This window comes from Bos grunniens, chromosome 8 (genome assembly GCF_055505025.1).
Source record: "Bos grunniens cultivar Pamir isolate PY7600 chromosome 8, Bosgru_T2T1.0, whole genome shotgun sequence".
Lineage (NCBI taxonomy): Eukaryota > Metazoa > Chordata > Mammalia > Artiodactyla > Bovidae > Bos > Bos grunniens.
In genome coordinates, this window is record NC_141172.1 from 8,562,783 (window position 1) to 8,582,783 (window position 20,001).

At 44.4% G+C, this 20,001-nt stretch overlaps 1 protein-coding gene across 1 annotated transcript in view; it reads right to left on the reverse strand.

Annotated features, from left to right (window-relative positions):
* EXTL3 (exostosin like glycosyltransferase 3) overlaps positions 1-14,674 on the reverse strand; it is a 132,088-nt gene extending 117,414 nt beyond the window's left edge. Inside the window, exon 1 of the mRNA XM_086414768.1 lies at positions 14,539-14,674. The gene's annotated coding sequence lies outside the window, so the exon portion shown is untranslated. The remainder of the gene's footprint in view (positions 1-14,538) is intronic.
* Positions 14,675-20,001: the final 5,327 nt, after the last annotated feature.

Sequence of the window (20,001 nt, forward strand, 5' to 3'; positions counted from 1 at the left end):
AAAGGAGGCCAAAAGGTGGATGTTGTCATCTCTTCCAGGATGGGCAGAGCCAGGAAGGCTTCCTGGAGGAGGTGACGTTTCAGTGGAGTCTCGAAGGATGAGGATTTCTCCAGTCAGGGAAGGTGTGGAAGAGTGGGAAGCAGAGGGAATAGCAGAACATTAAAAAAAAAAGAAAGAAAAAAATGAGACAAGGAACAGGCTTACTTCTGGGGCTGTGGGCTGCATTATGGAACACAGGGTGTGGGGAGAGGTCAGAAGATGAGCCTGCGCAAGTGAGAAGGGACCAGCGTCTGGGCTGGTTTTAAGAGCAGTTAAGAAGTTTGAACTTTATCCCAGCCCAGGTGTGAATCAATCATTTTTTCCCTTGGCTTAGATTAGATAAGATTAGAATTGTTGAAAAAGAATTTTCCCTAAGCACAAAGGGAAAAGTAAACAAATACAAAACAAAAAGCAAACTGCAAAAAGCATAAAAATGAACAGCTCACAGATCCCAGATTTCTTAGCTCCTTCACAAAGTTCCAGCTCCTGATTAGAACTTGTATACAGAAGGCTTGACCCAAGCCCTCTTTTCCCTCCTCCACCCGTCCATGCTGGCAGGGGAACAGAACAGTAGTCCCTTTGTCCCCTGTACAAATATGAGGCCGATGGGAGTTTTGATCCTAGATTCCCCTTCTTAATGTTCACCCCGGGCAGTCTGGCTTATACTGAGGTTGAGTGAGCTTCTCCACCAAAACTGCCTCTGGAGGTCTTCCTCTAAATCAGGGGTCAGAAAAGGGCCCTTCCTGTAAAGGGCCACAGGGTAAATAGTTTCAGCTTTGGTTGGGTCACAGGTCCTTGATTCTGATGCTCCAGCAGCAAAGCGGATGTAGACAATGTGTAAACCAAAGGGCCTGGCTGTGTTCCAATAAAACTTCATTTACGGACACTGAAATTTGACTTTCATATAATTTTCTCATGAAATATTATTCTTTAAAAAAAATCATTCATTTATGTATTCATATGCAATTATTTTTGGCTGTGCTGGGTCTTTGTTGCTGCAGGGGCTTTTCTCTAGTTGCGGTGAGTGGGGGCTACTCTTCGTTGCGGTGTGCAAGCTTCTCTTGTTGCAGAGCGCTGGCTCTAGTGCCCAGGCTCTGCACTTGGGGTGCACAGGCTTAGCTGCCCCGAGGCATGTGGGATCTTCCCGGACCAGGGATCAAATCTGTCTCCTGCACTGGCAGGCGGATTCTTTACCAACCACCAGGGAAGCTCTCGTTTATTTATTTATTTTTAAAGATGTGGACTTTAGATGTAGATTTTTAGATGTGGACCATTTTTAAAGTCTTAATTGTAATTTGCTACAATCTTGCTTCTGTTTTACTTTTTTTTTTTTTTGGTTTTTTGGCCACAAGGGAAGTGGGATCTTAGCGCCCCACCCAGGGATAGAACCTGCACCCCGCGCACTGGAGGCAAAGTTGTAACCACTGGGCCACGAGGGAAGTCCTTACCATGAAATAGTATTCTTATTTTAATTTGTTTTCAACCCTTTAAGTATGTAAAACCCATGCTTAGCCCACCAACTGTACAAAAGCAGGCGATGGGCCAGATTTGCCCTGTGTATTAAAGGCACCAATTCCCATGGCAAAGATGTCCTCTTCTCTTTTATGTCATCAGTTTATTATTAAAACTGATACCAGTAATACTAGTGGACAACGTTCGTTGAGCACCTACACGTGACAGGTGATACGTACTGCAGAGAGTTGCTGTGAAGAATAAATAAAATAATGTCTGTAGAGCACTCAGCATAATGCCTGTTCAGAGGTAAACATGAGCGCTTCCCTGGTGGCTCAGGGAATCCAGGAAGACTCCACATGCTGCGGAGAAACTAAGCCCGTGCGCCACAACTACGGAGCCTGTGCTCTAGAGCTGGTACTCCTGCAGCAAGAGAAGCCCCCACAATAAGAAGCCATTTCAGCTAGAGAGTAGCCCCCACTCTCTGCAACTAGAAAAAGCCTGCATAGCAATGAAGACCCTGCACAGCCAAAAAGAATTTTTTTTAAAAAAAGAGGAAACTTAAAAAAAAAAGAGGTAAACATCATTATTGTCAGTTACTATAGACAAGAGTTAATCAAATCTAATCTAATCTAATCTCACAGGCAAAGGATAAAAGGAAAGATATACTCGTTTGAATGCAGAGTTCCAAAGAACAGCAAGGAGAGATAAGAAAGACTTCCTCAGTGATCAATGCAAAGAAATGGAGGAAAACAATAGAATGGGAAAGACTAGAGATCTGTTCAAGAAAATTAGATACCAAGGGAACATTTCATGCAAAGATGGGCACAATAAAGAACAGAAATGGTATGGAGGTGGGAGGGGGGTTCAGGATGGGGAACACGTGTACACCCGTGGCGGATTCATGTTGATGTATGGCAAAACCAATACAATATTGTAAAGTAATTAGCCTCCAATTAAAATAAATAAATTTAAATTTTTAAAAAAATGGTATGGACCTAACAGAAGCAGAAGATATTAAGAAGAGGTAGCAAGAATATACAGAAGAACTATACAAAAAAGATCTTAATGACGCAGATAACCACGATGGTGTGATCACTCACCTAGAGCCAGACATCCTGGGGTGTGAAGTCAAGTGGGCCTTAGGAAGCATCACTACGAACAAAGCTAGTGGAGGTGACAGAATTCCAGCTGAGCTATTTCAAAGCCTAAAAGATGATGCTGTGAAAGTGCTACACTCAATATGCCATCAAATTTGGAAAACTCAGCAGTGGCCACAGGACTGGAAAAGGTCAGCTTTCATTCCAATCACAAAGAAAGGAAATGCCAAAGAATGTTCAAACTACCACACAATTGCACTCATCTCACACACCAGGAAAGTAATGCTCAAAATTCTCCAAGCCAGGCTACAACAGTACATGAATTGAGAACTTTCAGATGTTTAAGCTGGATTTAGAAAAGGCAGAGGAAGCAGAGATCAAATTACCAACATCCGTTGGATCATAGAAAAAGCAAGAGAGTTCCAGAAAAACATCTATTTCTGCTTTATTGACTATGCCAAAGCCTTTGATTGTGTGGATCACAACAAACTATGGAAAATTTTCCAAGAGATGGGAATACCAGACCACCTGACCTGCCTCCTGAGAAATCTGTATGCAGGTCAAGAAGCAACAGTTAGAATTGGACATGGAACAACAAACTGGTTCCAAATCAGGAAAGGAGTATGTCAAGGCTGTATACTGTCACCCTGCTTATTTAACTTATATGCAGAATACATCATTCGAAATGCCGGCCTGGATGAAGCATAAGCTAGAATCAAGATTGCTGGGGAAATATCAATAACCTCAGACATGCAGATGACACCACCCTTATGGCAGGAAGTGAAGAGGAACTAAAGAGCCTCTTAATGAGGAAAATGAAAAAGCTGGCTTAAAACTCAACATTGAAAAAATGAAGATCATGGGATCTGGTCCCATCATTTCATGGTAAACAGATGGGGAAACAATGAAAATAGTGACAAACTTTATTTTCTTGGGCTCCAAAATCACTGCAGATGGTGACTGCAGCCATGAAATTAAAAGACACTCCTTGGAAGAAAAGCTATGATAAACCTAGGCAGCATATTAAAAAGCAGAGACATTACTTTGCCAACAAAGGTCCATCTAGTCAAAGCTATGATTTTTCTAGTAGTCATGTATGGATGTGAGATTTGGACCATAAAGAAAGCTGAGCACCAAAGATTTGATGCTTTTGAACTGTGGTATTGGAGAAGACTCTTCAGAGTCCCTTGGACTGCAAGCAGAGCAAACCAGTCCATCCTAAAGGAAATCAGTCCTGAATGAATATTCATTGGAAGGCCTGATGCTGAAACTGAAACTCCACTACTTTGGCCAGCTGATGTGAAGAACTGACTCACCAGAAAAGACCCTGATGCTGGGGAAGATTGAGGGCGGGAGGAGAAGGGGACGACAGAGGTGAGATGGTTGGATGGCATCACCGACTCGATGGACACGAATTTGAGCAAGCTCTGGGAGTTGGTGATGGACAGGGAAGCCTGGCGCGCTGCAGTCCATGGGGTCTCAAAGAGTCAGACACGACTGAGCACCTGACCTGACAGACAAGAGGCTCCTCTGCTGGAAGTTTGGGATGTACCTCCCTGGTGATCCAGGCTTAGGGATTTGCCCCATAACGCAGGGGACATGGGTTTGATCCCTGCTTGGGGAACTGAGATCCCACACACCACAACTACTGAACCCACACGGTACAACTAGAGATGTGCTCGAGGGCCCTGAAGAAATACATAGTTTTTTTAAAAGGGGGGAGGGGAGTGGCAGTCATTATTTGAATAAATTGGAAAAACCTGAATGATACTATGGATTTTTAAGTTGGAATAAACATGACATCGGATATCTTGATAATAAACATAATAATAACTGACAAAATTGCTTACTACTATTATCATTGCTTCAGTGGCAACCCACTCTAGTACTCTTGCCTGGAAAATCCCGTGGACGGAGGAGCCTGGTAGGCTGCAGGGGTAGCTAAGAGTCGGACACAACTGAGCGACTTCACTTTCACTTTTCACTTTTCACTTTCATGCACTGGAGAAGGAAAATGGCAACCCACTCCAGTGTTCTTGCCTGGAGAATCCCAGGGACGGGGGAGCCTGGTGAGCTGCCATCTATGGGGTCGCACAGAGTCGGACACAACTGAAGTGACTTAGCAGCAGCAGCAGCATTATCGTTGTTTATGACTGTTTATATATCTTATCTCTGATCAGTAAAATGACTCATACAAGGCAGATATTAATATCCCATTGAAGAGCAGAAAAATTAAGGAGTTGGTGAAATCACATAGCCAGCAAGCAGCAGAGCTAGGATTTAAAGCAGCTTTATCTGACTTCAAGGACCATGCCCTTTGCACCACAGCACAACCTCCTGTTTAGTGTTTGAGGGCTTGGTAGTTGACCAGAAGCAGGAATGACGATCCCCAGAGTCTGCCATCTTGTGTCAAGATTGGCACAGGACTCATTCTATTCTTCCTTCAAAGCTTAAATGCCTGTTGGACCACTTAGCTCTGGTTTCCTGCCAAGAGATCCTCTACCTTGTGAGAACAGTACAAATGACCAAGCTCAAAGGACAATTAGATCTTTTCCTGCTCAGGTGTCCAATTCAGCCCCCTCTTCTCCAGGTCCCTCTGATGACTCATCCTTAGGGAATTTCCTGAAAGTGACTGTCTGGGAATCCCACCGCTACAGCATCATAACAGAAAAATACTTTTCATGCTCAGCGCTGACTCCAGATGGTTTCTACCAAAAGTAAAATCCATTCATCTGCATGACACCTTCAGAGCTAACCACAAAACATTATTGAAGATATTGTCCACAGCTTCGAGACTGTATTTCAGGGAACCCATGAGGTAAATCCTTCCCCGAGTTTAGTTCCAGGGAAAAAAAGCTCTCCTCTAGAGTGGAATCTGTATACTTTATCTTGCCAGAATAATCAAATGATGTAACCGTACCTGTTTCCTTTACATCATGACTTCCAAGAAACGTAAAACCAAACACTGTGCCAAAGTATCTCATCTCAGATGCCCAGTAGGACCAACTTCCACCCTGCTGCGAGGACCATTTTCGTTTTATATTTTGAAAAAAGGCTCTGATGGACAGTGTGTCTCCTACAGGCCAGGCTCCCTGCCTCTTCTGATGTGCCCTTCCTCCCCTCATCATTACAAATCTAGTGCTTGTTTCACTAAACTATCCCAGAGCCTTATTTTTAAAGTTATGCTTTGGGCTAACCTGGTGGGCCAGTGGTTAAGAACGTGCTTTGGAATGCAGGGGACACCAGTTTGATCCCTGATCTGGGAAGCTCCCACATGCCTCAGGACAATTAAGCCAGTGCACCACAGCTACTGAGCCTGAGCTCTAAACCCTGCAAGCCGCAGCTACTGAAGCCCACGTGCCCTGAGGCTGCACTGAGCAGCATGAGAAACCCAAGCACCATAACTAGAGAATAGCCCCGCTCTCCGAAACCAGAGAGAGCCCTCAAACAGAAAAAAATAGACAAAATAAAATAAAAATACCTCTAACAAATAAATAAAGTTATGCTTTACCTTGTATTCAAACCTCAAATCTCCTGGAAGCAGATAGATCCAAATGCTCTGGATTGTTTAATAGGCTCTAGTCACATTTATGCACATGGTTATGAATAGCCAACCAGGCTTTATCCTTTGGGGCACAAAATGAGGATGTCAGTCCATAAAGCTTGGGCCTTTTTCCAGATTGCACTGTCTTCCACATCACTCTCTCTTTTTGTACCCCTGCCTGTCTCCATGTATTGCTTTTTTGATCTACTTTTTTGGGATTTCTGCTATGGGCATCACTCTAATCCTCCATGCAGACGTTAAAACTCCAGGCAGCGCCACACTATATAGAGAAAACCCTAAAGACTTCACATAAAACTACTAGAGTTAATAAATGAATTAGACTAAGTAGCAGGACACAAGAATAACATTCAGGAATCAGTTGCATTTCTTTATACTAACAATGAAATATCAGAAAGGGAATGTAAAAAAAGCAAGACCTTTTAAACTCTCACCAAAATAAAATACCCAGGAGTAAACCTGACCAAGGAGGTGAAAGACATGTACACTGAGAACTTGAAAACATTAATAAAAGAAATCAAAGAGGATTCAAAGAAATGGAAAGATATATGATGCTCTTGGGCTGGAAGGATTAGTATTGTTAAAATGGCAATGCTGCTCAAAGCAATTTAGAGATTTAATGTGATTTCTATCAAATTACCCATGATATTTTTCACAGAACTAAAGCAAATAATCTAAATTTACATGGTACTATAAAAGACCCAGAACCACCTAAGCAAATCCTGACAAATAAACAAAGCAAGAGGCATAACTCTCCCAGACTTCAGACAATACTACAAAGCTACAGTAATCAAAACAGTATGGAACTGGTTAAAAAAAAAACAGACATACAGATCAATGGAACAGAATAGAGAACCCAGAAATAAGCTCACACACCTACAGGCAATTAATCTTCCACAAAGGAGGCAAGAATATAAAATGGGAAAAAGTCTCTTCAGCAAGTGTGTTGGAAAACTGGACATCTGTATATAAGCCAGTGACGTTAGAACACACCCTCAAACCATACAAAGAACAAACTCAAAATGGCTTGAAGACTTCAACATAAGACACAATACTATAAAACTTCTAAAAGAGAGCACAGGCAAAACATTCTCTAACAAAAATTGTACCACTGTTTTCTCAGGTCAGTCTCCCAAGGCCAAGGCAATAGTAATAAAAGCAAAGATAAACAAATGGGACCTAATCAAATTTACAAGCTTCTGCACAGCAAAGAAAACCATAAAAGAAAAGAGAACCTATAGAACAAGAGAAAATATTTCTAAATAACATGACTGACAAGGGCTTAATTTCCAAAGTATACAAAGAGTTCATAGAACTCAACCAAGAAGACAAACCATCCACCAGAAATGAGCAGAAGACCTTAACAGACATTTCTCCAAAGAAGAAACATAGATGACCAACGGGCTTCCCAGGTGGCGCTAACCCGCCTCCCAGTGCAAGAAACGTGAGAGAGGCAGGTTCGATCCCAGGGTCGGAAGATCTCCTGGAGGAGGGCATGTTGATCCACTCCAGTATTCTTGCCTGGAGAATCCCACGGACAGAGGAACCCGGTAGGCTTTATAGTCCATAGGGTTGCAAAGAGTCAGACACTACTGACGCGACTTAGCACACAATAGGCACATGAAAAGATGCTCAGCATCACTAACAAAGAAGTGAAAATCAGAACTACAGTGAGGTACTACCTCACCCTGGGCAGAATGGCCATCATTAAAAAGCCTACAAATAACAAATGCAGGAGAGGGTGTGGAGAAAAGGAAATCCTCTTACACTGTCGGTGAGAAAGTAAGTTGGTGCAATCACTATGGAAAACAGGATGGAGGTTCCTCAGAAAACTAAAAATATAATAACCATATAGATCCAGCAACCTCACTCCTGGGCATACACCCAGATAAAACTGTAATTCAAAAAGAGACATGTACCCCAGTGTTCACAGCAGTGCTATTCACAATAGCCAAGACACGGAAACAAGCTAAATGTCCATCAACAGATGAACGGATAAAGAAAATGTAGTACACAGATACAACGGAGCACTACTCAGCCATAACAAAAGAACAAGATGATGCCATTTGCAACAACACAGATGGACCTAGAGATGATCATATTAAGTGAAGTCAGTCAGAAAGAAAAAGACAAATACCATATGATATCACTTATATGTGGAATCGAAAATATGACACAAACAAACCTAGCTGCCAAACAGAAACAGACTCACACACACGGAGAACAGACTCGTGGCTGCCAAGGGTCCGGGGAGGGAGAAGGAGGAACTAGGAGTGTGGGGTTAGTAGATGCAAACTATTACATTTAGAATGATAGACAAAAAGCTCCTACTATATAGCACAGGAAACTATATCCAATCTCCTGGGGTAAACCATAATGGAAAAGAGTATTAAAAAAAAGAATGTATGGGCTTCCCTGTGTCAGATGGCAAAGAATCCACCTGACCTGCCAATGTCAGGAGACCTGGGCTCGATCCTTGGGTCAGGAAGATCCCCTGGAGAAGAAAATGGCAACCCCCTCCAGTATTCTTGCCTGGGAAATCCCTTGGACAGAGGAGCCTGGTGGGCTACAGTCCATGGGGTCACAAAGAGTTGGACACGACTGTGTGTAACTGAGTCACCTTGCTGTATAGCAGAAATTAGCACAACACTGTAAACCAACAATACACAGGCAATGCCCACACTTGGCCTATGCCAGGGGCGAGGTCCATGAGCCGGACCCACTGCTTCTGCATCTGCAGCCCCTGGACACACCCCAGGAGACTCATCTAGGGCTGGGCGGCTTCTTCACTGGAATCGCAACTCTCTTAGGCATCTGGCACCTCCCACTTCACCTCAAATCACCTCCCCTCCAGCTCTACCTGTTTCCCTATTGACCTTTCCAGGAATCAATGAAGGTTTATGTAACTTAGGACTTTATGTCCAAGGGAAACTGGCAGAGCACCGAGAACAGAGCTGGCAGATGCTGATTGCTAGACAGAAACATTGGAAACTGGAGACAGTTTTTGACACAACGAAAGCTCTCAAATATTCAATATCGAATGAATGAATGAATCAACAAACTCCATTTATCACCGCCTTCCCACCTTGATACCTAGACAAAGCCAGCAAGCAAACCCCACGTTCTAAGCACCCAGATTTCTTCAAGGATTGGAGTCCTATGAATTTGCTGCAGTAAGTGTGATAACAATGCAAAACTTGGTTTCTCTTTCTGCTTAAAAAGAAAGTGAGATCACACCTCTGCTTGCCCAAAGAGCTTCCTTATAATGACCAGGCATGACTGTCTGGCAGAGGCCATGTTTTAGCTTTGTTCAGTGACTCTGGGCAAGTCACTTGCTCAATGAGACTTTTTAATTTTTTTGCAAAATACACGTACAATTGACCATTGTATCCTTTTTTAAATGGACGGTTCAGAGTCATTAAGTACATTCACATTGCCGTGCAGCCATACCACCATCCATCGCCACAACTGTTTACACCTTCCCAAACTGAAACTCTCTACCCATTAAACAGCAACTTTCTATCCCTACTCCGCTTGTCCTGGCAACCACCATTCCACTTTCTGTCTCTGTGAGCCTGACTGTCTAAGTAGCATCACACACTATTCTCCCTTTTGTGACTGGCTTAATGCACTGAACATGATGTCCTCAAAGTTAATCCATGTTGTAGCCTGTGTCAGAATTTCCTTCCTTGTAAGTCTGAAAAATGCTCCACTGTAGGTACAGACCACATTTTGTTTACCCATTCTTCTATCAATGGACACCTGAGTCATTTCCACCTTTTGACTATGGTGAATAACGCTGCCATGAACACAAGTGTACAAGTACCCGAGTCCCTGCATTCACTTCTTTTGGGTGTATGCCCAGAAGTGGAATTGCTGGATCACATGGTAATTCTACATTTATTGTTTTGATGAACCACCACACTGTTTTGTTCAATGGGACTTTTAAATGCAGAGATGGAAGTGCTTAAGGAGCTGGCACGGCAGCCCTTCTGCCAAGCTGAGAGATGTTGCCCAGGTACAGATGTTGCCTGGGTGCAGATCTGCCCAGAAGGTTGTCTTGCCTCATTCTCTAGAGGAGAAGGACCCACCTGCTGTTTGGAATAAGTAATGCTTTCTACATTAGACCTAGGTCTGAGCCTGACCCTGCCTCAGTATCCATTTCTATAAAGTGGATACTGTGGGTCAGTAAGTGGGTCAATAATACTTAATTTACAGGTTTTTTATAAGGGTCAGGGATGAGGCACAAAGCAGTGAGGTAAGAATTTAGAAAATGAAGATGTAGGGACTTCCCTGGTGGTTACAGTGGCTAAGACTCTGTGCTCACAATGCAGAGGGCCTGGGTTCAGTCCCTGGTCAGGGAACTAGATCCCACATGCCTCAACTAAGAATTCGCATGCTGCAACTAAGAGTTCATATGGCCAAATAAATATTTTTTTAAAATAAGAAGAAAGAAAAGAAAATGAAGATGTGAATCTCACCTTACTGACTGCAAAGGGTGGTTGTGAAAACCAAAGTAACAGATGACAGAGCTGGAAAGGGCCATGCATTCTGCAGATGCTAAGCTCTCCTCATTTCTTTCTTTTGCTACAGCTTCCTGCCCCCTGGCCTCTTGAGTCCCTCCTCCACTACAGATTCAGAGTGAACTCTCTAAAGCAGACAGGCGCCTGCCCCTCCCACTTAGGTTTTTACCATTCACCCTTGCCAGGCCTTTCTTTCTTCAGTCTATTTCTCCGATCTTGCCACTTTACCCCGAATTCATCTGGCTGCACCAGGCCTCAGTTGCAGCTCGTGGTATTTTTAGCTGGGACATGCAAACTCTTAGTCGTGGCATGTGGGATCTAGTTCCCTGACCAGCCATCAAACCCTAGTCCCCTGCACTGGGAGCACTACGTCTTAGCTACTGCAATACCAGGGAAGTCCCACCCCCATGGTCTTCTTAATGCTTGTCCCCTCCACCTAGAGCACCCTTCCTCCAATCCTAGCTAAAGCCAGTCATCCTTTAATTACTAGTTTCTGACATTTCCAGAACTTTTCTGGCTCCACTAGATTAGATTCGAGGCCCACGGCACCAGGAGCAGAGATCTATCACCATACCAAGCACATGCTTCATTATAACCATCTGTTGATTTCCCCAACTATATCAGCTCCTCAAAGTCAGGGGTTTAGAAGACTCATCTCTGTACTTCCGGTCTTAGCACAGTGCCAGGCTGTTTACTGAACAAATAGATGACTATAAAAACAGGGTGGCATTTTTATTGTAAGAAAGTTGAAATAGTTCACACAGGATTAACTCTTGAGTTAATCAGAATAACTGCTTCTGTAGTCTCATACTACATGACTATTAGAGAATAATTAGTATTACTATGAAATGGGGCATTTTTTAAAAATTGGCACCACAAAGGATGGAAACCAAAGGGTACTTTCAAGGTACTTTTGAGTTCCTTGAGTCTGCACAGTTCTGAGAGATGCTTTCCTTTTCCTAGAATCTGAGAAATATTCTGATCTCTACATTTGTAGTCATGATGACACGACCGCCTGATAAGAAGTCATCCCAAAGCTATTTCTCATCAGTGCATGAAAACAAAGAACTGGCATTTAGTTCAGTTCAGTCGCTCAGTCGTGTCTGACTCTTTGCGACCCCATGGATGCAGCACGCCAGGCCTCCTTGTCTATCACCAACTCGCGGAGCCTACTCAAACTCATGTCCATTGAGTTGGTGATACCATCCAACCATCTCATCCTCTGTCGTCCCCTTCTCTTCCTGCCCTCAATCTTTCCCAGGACCAGGGTTTTTTCAAGTGAGTCAGTTCTTCACATGAGGTAGCCAAAGTATTGGAGTTTCCAGCTTCAACATCAGTCCTTCCAATAAATATTCAGGACTGATTTCCTTTAGGATGGACTGGTTGGATCTCCTTGCACTCCAAGGGACTCTCAAGAGTCTTCTCCAATACCACAGTTCAAAAGCATCAATTCTTTGGCACTCAGCTTTCTTTATAGTCCAACTCTCACATCCATACATGACCACTGGAAAAACCATAGCCTTGACTAGATGGACCTTTGTGGGCAAAGTAACGTCTCTGCTTTTTAATATGCTGTCTAATATTCTTGGTCATAACTTTCCTTCCAAGGAGTAAGTGTCTTTTAATTTCATGGCTGCAGACACCATCTGCAGTGATTCTGGAGCCCCCAAAAATAAAGTCTCCCACTGTTTCCCCATCTATTTGCCACGATCTTAGTTTTCTGAATGTTGAGCTTTAAGCCAACTTTTTCACTCTCCTCTTTCACTTTCATCATCTTTAGTTCTTCTTCGCTTTCTGCCATAAGGATGGTGTCATCTGCATATCTGAGGTTATTAAGTCTGCAACCCAGTGGACTATAGCCCTCCAGGATCCTTATGTCCATGGGATTTCCCAGGCAAGAATACTGGAGTGGGTTGCCATTTCCTTCTCCAGGGGATCTTTCCAACCCAGGGATTGAACCTGTCTCTCCTCCACTGTAGCGGGATGCTTTACCACCTGAGCCACCATTAATCAGCTCCTTTTAAGCTTCAAATGGTGCAGTCTAGTTCTTACAGGTGTTGGCAATTATTAATTATTAATGACTTGATTTTATTGTTGAATTTTTAAAATTTATTTATTTGGCCGCATCGAGTAAGTTCAGTAGCTCTGATGCTCAGGCTTAGTTGTTGCAAGCAAGGCATGTAGGATCTTAGCTCCCCCAATGATCAAACTTGCCTCCCCTACATTGCAAGGTAGATTCTTAACCACTGGACCACCAGGGAAGTTTCCCCAGATTTTGATTTTTATGTCTAGGGTTTATTGCCACTAACTGAGGACCTCAGGGTGAGAATCACTGATGTAGACTAGCTAAGACTATTTTTTCCCTTGCTTTTAACCTTTTAAAGATTTGTACCATTTTACTCAGAAATGCACAATGCTTTTAAGTAAATGTTAATGTTAGATATGGAAAACATTTTCCAAATAGAAAATATTATACATAATGAGAAATTAATAATTTTATATTTGATGGAGAACTGACACTTCTGGAGGAACGTACCCAGACATGGTGTTAAGGATCATTAAGAACTTCTACTTAAAGATTTAGAATCCTAACAACTCCTAGACTTAACTTCTTTCCTTGGGTGGACACAGGTGAGGTGCTAGCACTTTGAAAGAGCTTTCTTATTTTTGATCATCTCAAATTAAGAGGTCTGTCTAGTCTAAAAAAAGGGGTGGGGGAATCTGTGTTCCTTCTACTTTTAGAAGGAAAGTTTATCTTTCCAAACTTCTCGGAGGCAGAAATGTTTTAGACCCAAGCTTACTTGATTTCCCATCTGCCTTTTGTTATCAGCTACTTGGTTAATTACGGTCATCTGAATCAATTTCTCATTTTGATAAGTTTTCCTAGTTACGATCTTTATTACTAACCAGTAAATGAAACTGCTTGGATTTCACAAGTAAAATCAACCAGTTGATATTTACTGGGTGAGGGTTTTAAAGAAAAATAAACCTTTAAAACTATGATTTTGCACTGAAGTTAAGGATCAGGGCACTAAAGAGCTTTTCTAAGCCTTTAGAAGTGGGGAAAGGTGGAGTCACTTTAGACTTGCAGGTTTTTCACTGGGATTACTTCAGATCGGCATTTTTACCAAGGGGAGCACTGGGGTAACAGAAAGTAGACCGACTGGGTTGAGCCATGCAGTGTGACCAAGAAACAGGCTGAGGACGACAGACCTCCAACAAGCTTAAGCTGTCCCAGGTGCCCGCATATTCCAGCGCTTTGTGTCTGCCAAACTTTACTTTTTTGAAAAGCTTGGATCTCCAAAGGAGGGTCAGCTGTGCTGAGGAGCTCCGGGGTGCGGCGGCACGGACAGTTAGGAAGCAGTGTCCTGGGGTGTAGAATTTGAGGGCACCCACTGGCTTAGATCCCAGGATTGCTACCTCCTGGTGGCTACGTGGTGGCGGAGGCGGGCACGAGACAGACGCCTCTAACTCCCTGAAACAGCGAGGACTCAGGATCCCTACTCACACTTTTACATAGGCACACATCTGAAGAAACCAGCCTACACCCATAAAAGTTCTCACGCATTCTAACCCCACCCGCTAGTTAGCATCCCTACATAAGGCATGAGAGATGAACCTAGAGTTTGAAATTACCCTGGCACGGGCACCCCAAATCAGGCTTCCCAAAGCCCAGCGGAGACTGGAGGGCACAGGGAGAATGGGACAGAAACAAGAGTTTTAAATTATTCGGAGCGAAACTGGTTGCTCCATCCCTAAATTTTAGCAATGTTAGGGCTTCTCCGGTTGGCAACAGCTAAGATTTCACAGCCCACCCCACCACCAAGAAAAAATATGATGGCCCGGAAGAGCCCCCCACTACCTTGCTACAGCGCCAGGTGGACAGGTCTCTGAGGCCGGGAAGCAAGCGACCGGAGTCCGGGCGCTGCCCGCAGGAAAGGCTCAGCTGCGGGCGACCGAGGCCACAGCTGCGGCTCTGGCCCCGCCCTATAGTGCCCCGCCCCCTTGACGCCCCGCCCCTAGGCCGCCTGCAAACCCTCGGGGCTCGGCCGCCGTAGCCGCAGCTCGGTCACCTCCAGACCCCAGCGCCCGGTGCATTGTGGGAAGCCGGAGCCCGCCGCCGAGCCTGCGCTGACCCCTGGCGGGCGCGTCCGAGAACTAACCCAGGGCCGGCGGGGACCGTGTGCGGGAACCGGCCGAGGCAGGGGAGGCGCCGGGCGCTCAGGGGGACCACAGGGAGCTAGTACTGGTTGCCTGTTGCTGCACATCTCAAAGATCAAAATAAATGATGCTTTCAAAGTGCCTAGGGCCCCCTCCCGGGTAGTGATATAAGTGAAAAACTAAGCAACTGTCAGTCTCGGAAAAGCTTTTTAAGTTAGGAAAAGTAATTTTAAAACCATGAAACTAAGTGACATGAAGATTATGGAAAAACCTACACAGTTTTTAGTTCTGGTGAAACCACAGATCAGCTCAATCTGTCTAGAGAATAACGGTAATACGGAACATAAACTACAGAATTGTCTTTCTTCTTGTATACCCCTCAAGGAAACAGTTCAAGTGGGGTAAAAATAAATTATACAAAAATATTCACAGTGACAAATTAGAAAGTAACAAACAGCTAAAAATACGTGAAAGGCATAAAAATAATACGTGTGTGTTAGTTGCTCACTTATTTAATAAAACAACCTCGGCCCAGGGATCGAACCCAGCTCTCCTGCATTGCAGGCAGAGTCTTTGCCATCTGAGCTAATACCATCTTTTAAAAAAATAATATGTAGCTACTTGAATAAAAATATTAATATCATCACTAACTAGAAATATTTCTATCAAATAATGTTAAAAACAGAACCCAAGAAAGCACATGGCCTGTGATTGTATGTGAAAATATATGTGTTACCAAATGTGAAAAGAACCTTGGAAACAATGTACATAGAGTTTAATATGTCTTAAGGCTTCCCTGGTGGCTCAGTGGTAAGGAACCTGCCTGCCAATGCAGGAGATGCCGGTTCGATCCCTGGGTCAGGAAGATCCCTTGGCGAGGAAATGGCCCCTCTAGTATTCTTGCCTGAAAAATCCCATAGACCCGGGAGCCTGGCAGGCTATAGTTCATAGGGTCCCAACAAGTTGAAAGACTGAGCATGCATGCAAGGTTGTTTTATCTTTACTAAATAACTTTTTAAACATTTCTAACTTGTGGGGGACTAGTTCTAATTTTGGATGGAAATGCAGTATTTTAGCTTCCCTTCACTTTACATGATAAAGAAAAAATTCTGAGGTTTTAGTGAACCAAGACAGTTTTGCTTATCTGCAAACCCTGATGGGGCACAAAAGAAAAGTAAATTTATTAGGGGAGTGTATTAGTTTACTAGAGCTAAAACTACCACTGACTGGCCTAAGCAACAGAATTTATTGTCTCACAGTTCTAAAGGCTGAAAGTCTGAGATCAAGGTATTGGCAGGATTGATTCCTTCTGGGAGCGGTGAGGGGTTTGTTGTTCAGTCACCAAGTCATGTCCAATCCTTTGCGACCCCATGGACGGCAGCATGCCAGGCTTCCCTATCCTCCACTATCTCCTGGAGTTTGCTCAAACTCATGTCTATTGAGTCGGTGATGCTATCTAACCATCTCATTCTCTGCCACCCTCTTCTCCTTTTGCCTTCCATCTTTCCCAGCATCAGGGTCTTTTCTAATGAGTTGGCCCTTCATATAAGGTGGCCAAAGTATTGGATCTTCAGCATCAGTCCTTCCAATGAATATTCAGGGTTGATGTCCTCTAGGATTGACTGGTTTGATCTCCTTGCTGTCCAAGGGACTCTCAAGGGCTTCTCCAGCACCACAATTCAAAAGCATCAATTCTTCTGCACTCAGTCTTTTTTATTTAGTAATCCTGTATACAGTCTCAATGGAGAAGGCAATGGCACCCCACTCCAGTACTCTTGCCTGGAAAATCCCATGGATGGAGGAGCCTGGTAGGCTGCAGCCCATGAGGTCTCTAAGAGTCAGACACGACTGAGAAACTTCACTTTCACTTTCATGCATTGGAGAAGGAATTGGCAACCCTCTCCAGTGTTCTTGCCTGGAGAATCCCAGGGACGGGGAAGCCTGGTGGGCCGCCGTCTATGGGGTTGCACAGAGTCAGACATGACTGAAGCAACTTAGCAGCAGCAGCAGCACACAATCTCAAACATATCAAAACCCTGTCAACTTGAACACAGTAAAACTAAACTGATTACAGCATTCTTCTCTCTGTCCTCTAACACCATTCAGGCTTTCCCAGTGGAACCAGAGGTATTAATGGAAGAAGATAGCCTTTAGCTTCACAGATAGTAGATCAGAGGTGTCTGACCTCCTGCAGGAAGGGCTTGTCCATGTGCCCAGGGAGGAAGGCACCAGGTCAGAGAGGCTGTGGGTGGAGAACTGTAAGCAGGATCTCATCACTGGAAAACACACACAAACACCCTCCTGTGAAGAACTCAACTTTTGTTCAGGAGGCCAATAAGAGCCTCAGCTTGGGGATGTCAACTAAAAAAGATGCACAACTTGAGAGCTGTTAAGTTTTATTGGGGGCAAAATGAGGACTGCAGCCCAAGAGGCAGCATCTCAGATAGCTCTGAGAGACTGCTCCAAAGAAGTAGTGGGGGGAAGTCAATATATAAGGTTTTGGTGAAGGGGGAGTTCAATACCATTAAGCACTCATTTTACAAAAGGTTTTTTGCTAGTCATGAGGATCTGATGTCACCATGAATGGATTTAGTGCTTCTTTAGATATGAGGAGATGCAAGGATTGAGATCATAAAATCTGTTCCTAAAATCATCCATCACTTCATGACAAATAGATGGGGAAAGAATGGAAACAGTAACAGACTTTATTTTCCTGGGCTTCAAAATCACTGCAGATGGTGAGTGCAGCCATGAAATTAAAAGACACTTGCTCCTTGGAAGAACAGCTATGACCAACCTAGACAGAGTATTAAAAAGCAGAGACATTACTTTGCCAACAAGGTCCGTCTAGTCAAAGCTATGGTTTTTCAAGAGTTGGACCATAAAGAAAGCTGAGTGCCGAAGAATTGATGCTTTTGAACTGTGGTGTTGGAGGAGACTCTTGGAGAGTCCCTTGGACTTCACGGAGATCCAACCAGTCCATCCTAAAGGAAATCAGTCCTGAATATTCATTGGAAGGACTGATCCAGTCTTCCTGAGCTGAGCCAGCCTCTCCCAATTCATCTCACTACATGGTTTCATAAGCTTAAAATCATTACTGAGTTCTGCCTCCTGCTTTTGGAGATGATGGGGACCCAGAAGATGTCTAAGAGAACAAAGCCCTAACACCTCCAGTTCCATCTATTTGTTTGTTAATTCTTTTAAAGGAACGAGAAGTCCAATTGGAGGTATACTGATAAAAACAACTGACTCTTCAGAAAGAAAAGCTCTAATTCATGGTGTTTGCAGATGTAAATAAAACTGAGCAGAAGCCTGTGGGGCTCTTGGGCATAGAAAACTTTCTGTGTCCTCCTTTCTTGTTTGTAGGAAATAGGCTTCAGCCTCCATGAAAGGGAAAGTCGCTCAGTCCTGTCTGACTCTTTGTGACCCCATGGACTATACAGTCCATGGAATTCTCCAGGCCAGAATACTAGAGTGGGTAGTCTTTCCCTTCTCCAGGGGATCTTCCCAACCCAGGGACTGAACGCAGATTTCCCACATTGCAGGCGGATTCTTTACCAGCTGAGCCACCAGGGAAGCCCAAGAATACTGGGGTGGGTAGCCTATCCCTTCTCCACTGGATCTTTCCGACCCAGGAATCGAACCAGGGTCTCCTGCATTCCAGGTGGATTCTTTACCAACTGAGCTATCAGGAAAGCCCTAGCCTCCATGACCTTCCTTGAATCCCAAAGTGAAGTGAAGTGAAGTCACTCAGTTGTGTCCGATTCTTTGCGACCCCATGAACCGTAGCCTACCCGGCTTCTCCGTCCATCGGATTTTCCAGGCAAGGGTACTGGAGTGGGTTGCCATTTCCTTCTCCAAAGGGCAGGTTCAAATAGCTGCTAATCAGGGAAGGGAGAGGCTGCAGAGATAAGGGAGGAGAGGCCAAGAAACAAGAGTGCAGCCTTGGTATAGAATCCCAGTTCCACCCTAAGGGATACACTTAGCAATATCTTTGAGCTCTTCTGCAGAACTAGAGACCTGAACAAACAGGAGATGCTAACTACTTGAAGCATCCTTCATGCCAGAGAGAAGGTCACAGTTTGATAACCTCGGGAATCAAAAAGCTCATTAGGGGATCCTCTAAGGCCAGATCAAAGGAACTTAGACCCTGCACAAACCCAGATCCTTATCAACAACCCCGCCCTTGTACCATTGCTATAAAACTCCTCACCAAATCCTCCTGGGTAGGGACACACAGATTTTCAGGTCATGAGCCTGCTGTGTCCCCCTTTGCCAGGTGAAGCAATAAAGCTATAATTTTCTACTTCACCCAAAACTCTGTCTCTGAGATTCTATTCGGCACCACTGCAGAGTGGCTGAGTTTAACATCATAAACGCTTCCACAAGCAATCAGAATGTTCTCAGCTTGAAGGAAAACGCCCCTCTTTCATTTCCCTTCTGAGGGTGTTCGCCCTGAGATGACCTTGGCAGGAAGAGGGACATTTAGGTGAGAGTTTCCAGGGCTCACCCAGCTGTCGTGTCACTGGGCTTACATTCCACAAGGTCGTTCTCCCACTTGAGGGTCTTGGTAGATTTCAAGCTATCAACAGGAGGTCACTGAATGCAGAGTTGGAGTGCCAGCACGCCCAACACCGAGGCCAGGTAGTTGGTTTCAGGGTCTCAAAGCCGGGAGGCTGCCAAGGAGCCGTTTCTGGGAGCAGACAGAAGGGCAGCCCTTGTGGGTTTAGAGCAAAGCCTCCAACTGGGCAGCAATGCTAGTGGGGAGCCATGGGCAGTGGGGCAGCGCCATGAGAATCTGGGCCCCCACACAGCCTCCAGGGCAGTGCGGGTGGGGAATGGGCAAGGAGACCAAACCCAGCAGGAGAAAGTGCATTCTTTCCAAGCTGGGAGAGGCTCACTCAGTCTGGGTAAGAGAAATAGAACAGGCACTAGTGAAGCAATCAGAATGTTCTCAGCTTGAAGGAAAACGCCCCTCTTTCATTTCCCTTCTGAGGGTGTTTGCCCTGAGATGACCTTGGCAGGAAGAGGGACATTTAGGTGAGAGTTTCCGGGGCTCACCCAGCTGTCGTGTCACTGGGCTTACATCCACAAGGTCGTTCTCCCACTTGAGGGTCTTGGTATGAGGCTGAGCCCAGTGCAAGGCACACGTGGGCTCCTGTTA